This window comes from Saimiri boliviensis, chromosome 2 (assembly GCF_048565385.1).
Source record: "Saimiri boliviensis isolate mSaiBol1 chromosome 2, mSaiBol1.pri, whole genome shotgun sequence".
Classification (NCBI taxonomy): domain Eukaryota; kingdom Metazoa; phylum Chordata; class Mammalia; order Primates; family Cebidae; genus Saimiri; species Saimiri boliviensis.
In genome coordinates, this window is record NC_133450.1 from 201,464,298 (window position 1) to 201,476,509 (window position 12,212).

The following is a 12,212-nucleotide window of genomic DNA, read 5'->3' on the forward strand; positions in this document are numbered from 1 at the left end:
CTCTGGCTGAGATTCCAAGGCTATCAGTAGTACTACCTAAGAGGGGAAGACTTTGGGAGAAAGACATATACCCAGTTAGGAATCCAGTGTTAGTGAGGAAATGAAAGAGAGCCTGACCATGTTGCCACCATTTTTATAATAATCACTTCCTTTTTAGTTTCATGGATGGCAATACTTTTTCTGTTGGTGTTTTTCTATAAAGCAGCTTCTTTGCCTGTTAAAGGATACTAACTATCAAGAGAGAAAATTAGGAATTAATCACCATTATTATTAGATGGATAAATATGCACTAACCACTCTTGACTTGGGTGAGGCAGCAAATGGGAATAGAAATTCCACTGAACCAGACCATAGGAGTTGAATCCCAGCTCTTCCATGAGCGCCATTCTCCCTAAGTCTCAGGTGCCTTGTCTGCAAGCTGGGAACGAATGATTCTTCCTGGCCTAAGGATTCTGTGAGCTCCAATTTGGAACCCTATATGTAAGATACCTTTGTCAACCATGCTACAAGTTCTTCAATGTGGAACATGACAGACACAGAACAGCATGGTGGCCCGTGACTTATTATCTATAATGAAAGAATGGTCTTTCCAACATGACTGCTAGTCCCAGACATAAATAAAATAAAATCGTAATCATGCTGAATATTAAGGAAAAGTGGCGAGCTACAATGATGGTATTAAATGTAGACAATCAGGCCTGAATGCTATTGAAATATTCTAAATAAATGCACTTCTTCATTGATAAAGCCCCTCTTCTAGGTGGCAGTGGGGAAACTGAGACATGGGCTCTCAGTTGAAGGGAAGCCACCATCTCGTGAAGAGACCAGAAAACAGGTCAGGTGTTAGTAACAATGTGTCCTGAGGCATGAGCTAAGCCCAGAGGACACCTGAGCCAAAATCAGGTGGTCTGGGACAAATACCTCAAAAAAACCTTTAATGATTGGAATCCAAGGGTACAACCCCCAAAAGCGGAATGAACCCCCCTCTAGTTTACTGCAGAGTACCCAAGGTCACCTTTCATTCTTGCTCCAGGTATCAGCAGCCCAGAGAAACAGTTATCTATGCTCTTGCATTTGCCCTTGTCTCTTGGGTGCACTTGTCATTCCCACCTGCTGCTGTGTTTATCATCTTCTGTGAGGCCATCAGATTCTTGGCACAGGGAAGGTGATGGAAGCAGTGGCTGCTGCTGGTAACATCAAGTGTGAGCTCTCAGAGCTCATTCCACTAGGAGCTACTCACACCCACCTCCCAGGGTGGCACCTGGGAGCGTCCAGGAGGAAGAGTCAAGCCCAAATAATGCCTCGACCATTGTTAAGGAGCTGCTCCTCCCCACTGCTCTTTGTGTCATTTAGGCCAGGAGGATTAGGGAGTGCTTTGAGGTTGGCCTGGGGGATGTCCCATTTCCCCAAACGTAGCATGCAATTACAACAGAGGGAGGTCACAGGGCCTGATCTTGTAAGCAAATAACGCTGTCACTAGAGACTAAGAAACTAATGATTTGTGTCATCTCCCTCTAACTCCTTACTTTCACAGAGCTCTATTACTCAAACCAGGAACAAAGATCTGAGTAAGCAGGGGCCCCTCTCACACACAAGCCATGGCATGATGAGCTATTTCAGGCCATGTGCCTTCTGTGTAGAGTTCCCTACCTCAACCTCTGTGTCTCACTGAAAGCTCCTACACATCCTGTAAGGCCCCATTCAAATGTCACCTCCTGCCGGCAATCTGTACTAATCAGTAGAACTAACTGAATTACAGCACCAAGCCTGAACTGCCATAGATCAGCTGCATACAGGCTGGGCATATTTGATGTCACAAGGAAGTAAGGGTTCTTATAGCAAAGAAGAAAATGCAAAGGATTATTAGGTAGACAATAAATAGTTCCAGACATCAAAATATTGCATTGTGTCCTCCCCATCCATCATTTTCTCCCTTTGGTGACCATAAGATATATTTGCATGTTGAAGTTTTGAGAATTGTATATATCTTTTTCAATCCGAACTTTCCCTCACTCATACGGCTAAGGATGGATGTTTCTCTCACTTTCTAATAACACCTATTAAAAATCTTAAGAAAACACATTTGAGGAACGCTATCATGCATTTGAGCCACATAACATTTCTGCGAGATAAGCATAATTATTCCCATTTTACAGATGATGAGATTGAGGCATCAAGTGATAGAGTCAACTGTTAAAGTATACCCAGCTAGGAAACAGCAGAAGCTGGGATTCGAAGCCAAGGTTTCCAACTCCAGCCTAGGTCTTTTTCCATTAAAACCAGATAGGTAGAGAAACAAAGAAACTAAGTGAAGAAAGACAGGTGGATTGTGTTGAATACAAGCAGAAAGAACTGCAAAAAGGAGAGGAAGTGAAGGAAAAAAGGCATCTTCTGTTTAAGATAGGTCCAAGTCAGCAGACAAAGGGCAAAGAGCTGCACTAGTGGCTTTAACTCCATTGGTATCCAGCAGGGCACTAATTAAGGTGAGGCATTCAGGAAGGGGCCTAGGTCTTTCCAGGCTTCTATCTTTCCTTCATTTGTTCAACAACCTAGCATTCCTGCAAGAAATTCTGATTGCGCATCTGTTCTGTTTCAGACCTTGCTGGATACCAGAGAGAGGACACAGCTTTTAGCCTCCAACAGATTCCTCTCTCCCCAGACACTGTGACTTCCGGCCACACAAATCTGCTAACAATTTCCCTGAATACTCAGGACTCACCCAGGCTGCCATGCCTTGCACATTCCAGTCCTTCCCTGGAGAAAGTCTTTCCCATATTCTCTTTCTAGAAAAATCTTGCTCAATTTTCCAAGCCCACCTACACGGCCCATCTCCGGTGCAGCCTGCCCCAGATCCCCTGTGGACAACGTGACTGTGGAGCCCCTCTGAGTCCCTTCTCAGGCTGCCTGGGCTTCTGCCACAGCTCTGTGCACTGTGGTCCATGTAAAGGAGCTCTCATTCAGAGAGAGTTGGTCCTGAAAGAGTGGACAAGAGGGAAGCTCCCACAATATGAAGAGCACTGTCTTCCCAAACCTTGACTTACCTTCCAACTCAAAGCAAGGGAGCAGAGCACAGCTGCGCAATGATGGGAAAGGTGTATACTGATCTGCAGTCACCAATCCTTAATGAAAAAGAAAACGGTGAAGAGAAGGGAGGGGCTCTGTGTGCCTTTGTAAATCAAAAGCATCCCAGACAGTATTTACTGCCTCAGTTCTGTCAATAAAGTATCATCATCACAGCTCCATATGTCAGAGTTGGAAGTTAACATGCCAACATTCTGTTCTCTGAACTAGTGCTTGGATCTGGAGAGCATGTGCTTGTCTAGAAAAAATTTTTTAAAACGCTCTAAAAGAGCCAGGCACAGTGGCTCATGCCTGTAATCCCAGAAATTTGGGAGGCCAAGGCAGGGAGATCACCTGAGGTCAGGAGTTTGAGACCAGCCTGGCCAACATGGTGTAACCCTGTCTCTACTAAAAATACAAAAATTAGCTGGACAGAATGGCACTCACCTGTAATCCCAGCTACATTCATGTGAATGGCCCTCTACCACAATATTGGCACTTGGAGGCTGAGGCAGGAGAATCACTTGAACCCCGGAGGTGGAGGTTGCAGTGAGCTGAGATCATGTCACTGCACTCCAACTTGGGTGACAAGAACAAAACTCTGCCTCAAAAAAAAAAAAAAAACCCTAAAAGGAGAATTTGTCAGAGCCTGAGTATCCCTGCCCTGGTCCCCAACATTTAACCTACATGACAACAGCCTTCTGGTTACTAGGGAGAAGACTCCATTGTGGAGCAGGATTGACTGTCTCTCCAAACCCTCTAATGCCATCTGCTTTGCTTTCATGTTCACCAACATACTACTGAGGATTAATTTCCTGGCCTTGCTAGCCTGCCCATACAATGTAATCACTAGGAGTGCAGCCTATGGTAACCAACTTGGAAGGATTCAAAACCCAGCACCACCATTTTCTTAGGGACCTTAGACAAGTAACATCTCTCAGAGGCCTAGTTTCCTCACATCTGAAATTACAATAGAGAGAAATACCAATGTTGTAAGTCAGTTGTGGGATTAGATAACGTAAGGCACAGCAAGTACACAGTGCTTGGCAGACAGTAACCCTCAGTAAAGGCAATTATTATTAGTGGTATATTTTAACTGTTACTTCCTTAATATGGTATCTGGAACATACCTAGATTTTCTGTCTTATAATTTCAGGCATTGACATTCAGCTTCTACCAGCTAGAGAGTAAGAATTCACTCAGCATGAGAGTGAGCTTGCTGAGGTCTAGGAACAATGACTAGCTAGCATTCTTGAACCTCAAAGCCTTAGGTCAGTCCCCCGTGACATTATTGCCCTGGCATCAACTTCTATTCCACTCTGTGGCCCCTCATTCCCACCCCATTGACCAATCAGCCTCTCTTTTGAAAAGCTCTAGGTTGCTTTCTCTGTTTCAATGAACTGCAAAAACGCTCTATCATGTGAATGGTCCCCTACCAATATATTAGCATATCAAGACCAAGGCATTGTCCTCCCTGTAGCTAGAGGTCAGGACCTAGCCCAGAAAAGATCTTACAGTGTGTGGAATGGACAAATGACTTTAGCAGAGTGTCACAAGTGAATTGATGAAGATAATATTATTTATGTCAATGAATGACAAGTGTTTGATGAGACCGAAATAGAAGAAAACATTAGTTCCTTTTTTGTCTTGTTTTTGTAGTTCTAATTATTTTAGAACATGCATTATTCCCAGTGTCCCATCCTCTCTTCTTCTTCCCATTGCTCTTTTTAATCTTCACATTCCACTTCTGCCTCTTAGTGGAAAGCCCAAAGTGGAAAGATCAGTGAGGAAGATGAGTACTGTACGGACTATTTGTCAGCATTCATCCACCCTGAGTGCATGAGGCATCCCTATGGAGAGCTCAGTAAGAACTGAGTCAAACCTAGACTGTCCATGAAGCACCACAGGTTAATAAATAAAGAACAGATGAATAAGAGATTAATTCATTAAAGAGATACAAGATACAGTTAGAGAAACTCAAGTAGCTGCCCTGGATGCTAGCTGTATTAGTCAGGATGCCAAATAGGTCCCCCAAATCTCAAAGGCTTAATACTACAAAAGTTTCTTTCTTGATCATGACACATGTCTAATGCAGGTCAGGAGAGGGCTCCATCTGGTTATGCAAGGACCCAACCTGGCAAGGGAATGAGCCAAGGGATGGTAGGTTGTGATACCACCATCCTAACAAAACGGCTTCAGTGCTCACTATGACAAAGGAAGAGAAAGAACAGGGAACTCACCCTCTCTTCTAAACATCTTCGCCCCAAATGACATACATCACTTCCACCCAGAGCCCATTGGATGGAACTACTCATGACTCTTTGAACTGTAAGAAGGCTGGCATGTGAGGCCCTCCTAGATGCTCAAAAGGAGAGAAGATGAGAATATGCATCACTGAAGTTTCTACCACAAATTTTGAAACATCACAGCAATCAGTAATAAAGTTGGTCATCACCTCAGATTTTCACATATAGAACTGGTAAAATTAAAATGGAGAGCACCCTCAAGTGGAAATTTCACAACCACTACTCACTGGGATCGCCCTGTCTCTGCAGATGGGTTCATTATGGACACTGCTCAGAACAATCGTGGCCTGGCCACCAACCCAAGGACCAGCCAGCTGATTGTCCCTAGAAGCTAGCAGAAAATCTGAAACCAAATCATACCCAGGGTCATGCTGTTTATTGGCAATGGATAATTTTGTGTACTACTTAAAATTTAATTCCATTAATAGGCTTACCAAGAAGTTGTCTGGTTCAGAAAATCAAACCAAAAAGGTTTCAGAGAGTGAAAAATAGAAAAGTGAAACTTGCTAAAAGGCAAACCAGGAAGAGCGCATTTTAAAGCTCTTCTGAATGAGGTTGTGCAACTATATTCTTGGAAGTTACCTACATCTGTATCTATTACTTATACTATCCATATATAGGGATGAAAAACTTGGACCTAGATGGCTATTTCAAATACATTGAAATATCACATTAGAGGTAATGCGTATAATGAATTCCTTGTTTTATTTATTTATTTATTATTGATACATGGTCTCACTCTGTCACCCAGACTGGAGTACAGTGGCATAATCTTGGCTCACTGCAACCTCTGTCTCCTGGGCTTATGAGATCTTCCCACCTCAGCTTCCTGAGTAGCTGAGACTACAGACATGCATTCCTGTACCCTGCCAAATTTTTTGTTTTAAATGTTAACACAGAGTGAAAGAAATTCAACGTGATAGACAATCAGTTTCTCTTCCCCTTCACTAAAATAAATATTGAGCAAATATCTTTGAAACACTGATAAGAATAGATGCCAAATTAGCCGTCTGAGGCATCCCACATCTCAGCACAAGTCTGGGCACAATATAGCTCTAACGGAGCCAGAGGCAACTCTATCTTTCTATAGGCAAAAGGAGGTATCTTGACGTTGGATTTGGATACAACAGCACATAAGAACTGGCATGGCAAGTTACTCACCAACTTGGACAACCTATTTAAACTAGCAAATGGCAGTAAGAATGCTTATCTTGCAGGATTGTTTATTTGGTGAAATAAATAAGCTATCAAATGTATGTCGCCCAGCATGAACTGGCCTGGTAGATAACACAGCTTTAGTATCTAGACCTAAATCGATTGACTGTTGTTGCAGGTGGGAGACTTGAACTTCGGCCAAGCAAGATCAACATGAAGTGAGACAATTCAACAAACTATGCCTCAGCTCTCCTTTCTGCAAAATAGAGATGACAGTAACTGCTTCCACCTTCACAACACAGCTGTGAAGATGACCAAGATAAAGCAGGGAAGACCTCTGAACTCTCAGGAAAAAGACATGGGAGAAATCCACACTACTATTACCTTTGCTGAGTAATAACAAGGGATTTTCCCGACCAGGAAACAGCTCTCTACTAGAGAATGCTTGCTGTCCATATCATGCAAATGCTACAGTGCTGACCTATTTGCCAATGTCAGGTAAAATCTTGGCAGGGCTTTTAGTTAACTGAGTTCATTATGCTTAACAACACAGCGTCAGGTGAACAGGAAAATCCCGACAGGGCCTCCCTCCTGCATTCTGAGTGTAGGAGTGACTGAACAGGTTTGGGGCTGAGTCATCAGCAACAAAAGAGAACTAAACAAAACTTTCCACTTCCAGTTTAGTTTGCACACTTTTTCGACATTCCTGGGGTTTCCCATTTCCTGTTCCCAGTGTCCAATGGAAGAGCCCTTTTCTCTGAGGGACCACAGATCCGGGGCCACTTTTCCTAGTGACTTATATTTGCCATTTGGCCTACCAGCATTTCAGGAGCTGCCCTTGTAGAGCCAACCAATGAGATTTCATTCAAAAAAAAAAAAAAAAAAAATCCACGGCAGTTGTTACTTCCACAAAGGGGAAGAAAACAAGAGCTGCCCTTGTAGAGTCAAACAATGAGCTTTCATTGAAAAACAAACAAACAAAAAAACAAAAAAACATGGTATTTGTTATTTCCACAATGGGAACGAAACATTCACAAAAACTTAATTTTTAGCTGGTTTAGAGCTCACTTTGGCAAAAGGGGAAAAATGTGTTTTCACATTTGTTCAAAGTAGTAGCAAACTTCTGCACAGGCCCACAGCCTAAAAGAGGCAGCTCATAAAATCTTCTTTGAAACCTTTCCATAAAACAAAGCTCATTTCTCTAGGACCAGTTCCTCCTGAAAACACCATGCCAGATCCTTGCTGGCCTTCTGAACGGCAAGCCCACCCCCAGGAATAACACGAGTCCCTGTCCTCAAAGAAGCGGATGTCTCTGAGCACCGTCTCATTAATCCTCATGACCAAGCTACAATGAAGTCAAAAACAGTCATTATGTTTTCCCATTCTGCTAATTTTATGGGCTCCATCACTTGCCTGGGGTAACAGGACACATTTGCGGCAGAGTCCAGCCTCCAGGACTGGCCAGCCTCCTGGGAAATTACTGCTTTCCGGTAAGTTCTTGTGTCATCATACGGCCACTCATTTGTTCACAACCTGGACAAACATTCACTGGATGCTGACTCTGTGCCAGCCACTAAGCTTCGTGCCAGGATGAAGAACTGATTAATAAGGAAAGGTCCTGCCCCAGATAAATTTATAGTTTAGGAGGGAGAGGCTGGGAAGTCAATAGATAATTGCAAGATCTGAGAACCACAGGCAATATAACTGAGTGATGAGGAGTGTGCTAGGTGTAAAGATCTGGGTTCAAATTCCAGCTCAGCCTCGCATTTGCATTTTTTTCATAGCACTTATCTCTAACACACCACATATTTTACCTTTATTGTTTATACACACACACACGTGCACACACACACACATGCGCATGCACGAATAAAAATTACATGAGGACAGATATCTTTTTTCTGGGATATACCTCCAGGGCCTAAACAGCACCTGGCATGTAACAGGTGTTGAATAAATACCCGCTGGATGCACTGGATGAGTAAATTCACTATGTGTCCCTAGGAAATGTACTCATCCTCTTTGATCTTCAGTTTGCTTGTGCATACTAAAGGGGATGCCAAGATGATGGGATTAGATAACATATAAATGCCCAGCACAAAGCCCAGCAAAGATCACAATAAGCAAAATAAATGGCCATGAATGTTCAATATTGATCACACAGTGGGCTTTGGTGCTAAGGGGATCTTACTGAGCATCAGTGGTCTCTGCCTGAGAGTGTCAGGGAAGCTTGCCATGTTGACTGCTGAAGGATGAGTAGTAGAATGTTGCTAGAAGAAAAGAAGAAAGGAAAAGGACTCAAAGCAGCAAGGAAGACAAGACAAAGGCTGCGAAGACGTCATGCTGCTCTCAAACCCCAGTGTCTCATACCCCATTTTTGCTCACATCCATCCCATGCCCTTGACAACTCCTATGCTTGAGGGGTACTATCTCCAGAATCAGTTTCATGACCCAGCATAGAGCAAACATCCCCTAATTCCTCATACACAGAGGCAGATTAGTCTTCAAAGACAATGCAGCATTGGCCTTTCCTTGGGGCCCTTGCCACGGGCTGGATTCTGTGTGCTCAGTACAAATCCGCAGAGATGAGGCTGGCAGTGTAGTGACTGCAAGAAGTAAAAGAGGCTTTCTGCTCAATGACACATTTCTGATTCAGTCTGCCCTGACAAGGCTGGAGATTAAGTTTCCTTGCCTAAAGCTGCAAGGAGAAACATGACACCCTTTGCTGGCTTCAAGTGGAACACGCTTTATTAACCCAGCCTTAATTATATTCCATTTTGAGATTCAATAGTTTCGATTGCAACACAGAAAGAAACCAGGGTGAGTTGCACCCCATGGGACTCTGTCCACAAATGAGATTGGAAAAGTGCCTTGAAGGCAGTGACCCGCTTATGCCAGCCAGTCAGAGAGGCAGCCTAGAGCCTGTGCCTGGCTCCAGGGGAACCTCAGAGGTGGCCAGATCGGGACAGGGCTGGGTCCATAGTCAGCTGGGTAATGGGAAGGTGGCTTCTATTTATGAAAGAAATGATGTCTTCCCCTGAAAAGTTTGAAACGAATGTGGCAGGAATTGCATATAGCCTAAAGTGACCAGGCAGAGAATGCAGGCAGCTCTTGCCACACAAATGAAATTATTTTTCATCTGATCATCATACTCTCTCTTTTCTTCTGTCAGTTCTTAAAAAACGCAGAAGATTGCCATTTTTTTTTTGTATACAGATTACAATCTATACTATCTGAGGCAAGCAAGTTAATCTTGTATTCTTTTTCTGTGGTCAAATTTTCTGCAAATATTTTACCTACCTTCCTACGCTCTTCAAATAAGGTAACGGAGGCAGCTGATTGGTCCAAGGGCTGAGTGTCTCCATTACAGTACTAATAGCCACCCAGTTTTAAGAATTTTCTATATGCCAAGAAATACACGAAATGCACAATTATATGTGAATTGTCTCCATTAAAGCTTCACAACAGCTTTAAGGGCCAGCATATGCAGTTCATTTTTCTCATTCCCACAGTGAGAAAAAGGCAGAAGAGAGACGCCCACCCAAATCTACACGAAACCCAAGTTTGCACCCTTCTCGCTACACTCTGGCTACACTGCACCACAGGATCAAGAGGACAGGGAGCATGCCTGAGTCATCCTGCATCCCCCAGTACCAGCAGAAGTCCTGATGAATGGCAGACCTCAGTAATGTTTGGTTAATTAATTAATTAGGTAACTTTAAAGAACCTTAGACTGGAAACGAAAGGGTTAGTTGGAAGCCAGCTCTGACAGTAATAAGCCACGTGGATTTGAGCCAGGTACTTCCCCTCTGGGCCTTGGCCTTTCCATCTGAACAGCGAAGTGGCTGGACTAGATGACCTCTAATGGTACCTGATTCAGGGTCTTGCCCCAGGTTCACCCAGCCAGGCAACGTCCAAAGTCTGCAGCGGACACCTATCGGCCTCCTCATCTCCCACCCCACACCCAAGTCCACATTCACAGAAGCAGGCCCTTAGCCTGACAACATGTTGGCCCAAGCCCCAGTGAGTCATATGTCAAGCTAAGCAGGTATGTAGGCGTGTCTGAGTTACTGCTAAAAACGCAAGGCTGGCGACTGTCTACTAAAGGGAAAAACAGTTAACACAACCAGAAACTAGCTCTTTAAGCCCACAAATGGAAAAGAAGAGCCTTTGTGAGTACAGGGGATCTTTCTCTCAATCAGGGAGACATGTACATGTTTAAAAAAGATAGCATGGGGAGAAATGACAGATACAGGTGAGGGGACGGAAGGCAGCAAACCACACTGCCATGTGTGTACCTATGCAACAATCTTGCACGTTCATCACATGTACCCCAAAACCTAAAATGCAATAAAAAAAAAGAGCCTTCTTGGACACAGGTGAGGCATTTAAAATTAAAGCCTTATCCTTTAGTCATTATTACTAGAACAGTTTGGTTATTTTGCCACGTTTAGTACATTACATTTCACACCTACCCCGTACTAAGTACTAAACAAGGCACAAAGAACATAAAAAGGAAACAAACATACAATTCTTACCTCAAGAGCACACAATCTCGTGAGAGGTAACTATAACCCAAGTTGGACTTTCAGGAGTGAAAAAAGAAAGCACTAATTCCGACAGGGAAATGGAAGAGCAGGGAGGGAGGGTGGAGGCTGGGGCTGCTTTCTCAGTGGATATGACATTTGATTTAAACCTTGATGAAGAAATAGGCTTTGACAGGTGGAAGTAAAAGAAGATGATTTTACCCAAGGCAAATGATTAGCAAGTGTTGTCTCAGCATGATGTGCACACACGTGTACACACACGTGGATTTGAACCAGATACACGCAGGTATCCGTATTCAGAATGTCCTTTTGCATGCACCTGCACCCATTCAATAAGGTTTCCATCAGTCCAACCCCAGGAGTATTCACTAACCATTAGGACAACTGGTCACATTCCCCGGAATAACCAGGTGGAAACACGTCTCTGTTAAGTACAATTTAAACCATATGCCTCTGCCTTATTTCTGTCCAGTTCATCAAAATTGTCTTTCACATTTGATTTTGGATAGCCAGGAAGTTTCCAAGATTTTTTTTTTAATTTTACTGCGTAGGAAGTTGCTTTTTTCCAAAATAAAACACACTGAAATCTCAAAAGATTCCAGGATGCTCTTAGAAGGGGTTAGATATGTTGAGATTCACACACAAAGCCCAAAAAGGCAGAGATTCTTCCAAGGTGGGTTTATTGGTTCTGAATGGTGCTAAGGAGCTCTGTGTTTTCCTCTATTTTAATACTTATATATTTAATGTGAATGTATAATTTATAAGGTAATTCAGGGCCCCAGGGCAGGGGTCAGCAACTAAAGCCTGGGGGCCAAACCTGACCTGCCACCTATTTATGCATGATCCATGTGTTAAGACTTGCTTTTACATTTTTACTTTAAAACAAAATTTATTTTCAAAGACAAGATCTTGCTATGTTGCCCAGGCTGGTCTCAAACTCCTGAGTTCAAGTCATCTTCCCACCTCAGCCTCAGGCACATGCCACTGCACCTGGCTAATTTTTACATTTTAAATGGTCGGGACAATTTAAAGAATAGTCATATATTTTGTAACATGTGGAAATTATGTGAAATATATATGTGTGTTCATAAACTTTTATTAGAACACAGCCATTCTCATTCATTTAGATATTATCTATGGCCAC

General features: G+C 43.1%; 1 long non-coding RNA gene across 1 annotated transcript in view; it reads right to left on the bottom strand.

Moving 5' to 3' along the window:
• LOC141582885 (uncharacterized) overlaps positions 1-11,975 on the bottom strand; it is a 508,101-nt gene extending 496,126 nt beyond the window's left edge. Inside the window, exon 1 of the long non-coding RNA XR_012515793.1 lies at positions 11,060-11,975. This is a non-coding gene — a long non-coding RNA (uncharacterized LOC141582885). The remainder of the gene's footprint in view (positions 1-11,059) is intronic.
• Positions 11,976-12,212: the final 237 nt, after the last annotated feature.